Here is a 228-nt window from a genome sequence, read left to right as displayed (position 1 = left end):
GCCCACGCCCCCCCCGGCCGGGAGGGGGGGCCCGGGCGGGGCCCGGGGCCCCCCCCGCGCCTGCCACTCACCTGCTCCGAGCCGGAAGCCGGGAGGCGAGGCAGGGGCTCCCGGGTCCGTTTCCCAAAACCTTCCCCCCCGCCCGCAGCCGGACCGACCGGAACCTCCGCGCCGCGGTCGCCCGCCCGCCCGGACGCCTTTTCCCGCCGCACCTAGGCTACACTGACA

The sequence above is a fragment of the Gavialis gangeticus genome, unplaced genomic scaffold, assembly GCF_001723915.1.
Source record: "Gavialis gangeticus isolate Ggan-Ray unplaced genomic scaffold, GavGan_comp1, whole genome shotgun sequence".
Taxonomy (NCBI): Eukaryota; Metazoa; Chordata; order Crocodylia; family Gavialidae; genus Gavialis; species Gavialis gangeticus.
The sequence above is the reverse complement of the archived record's forward strand: the minus strand, read 5'-3'. Positions refer to the sequence as shown.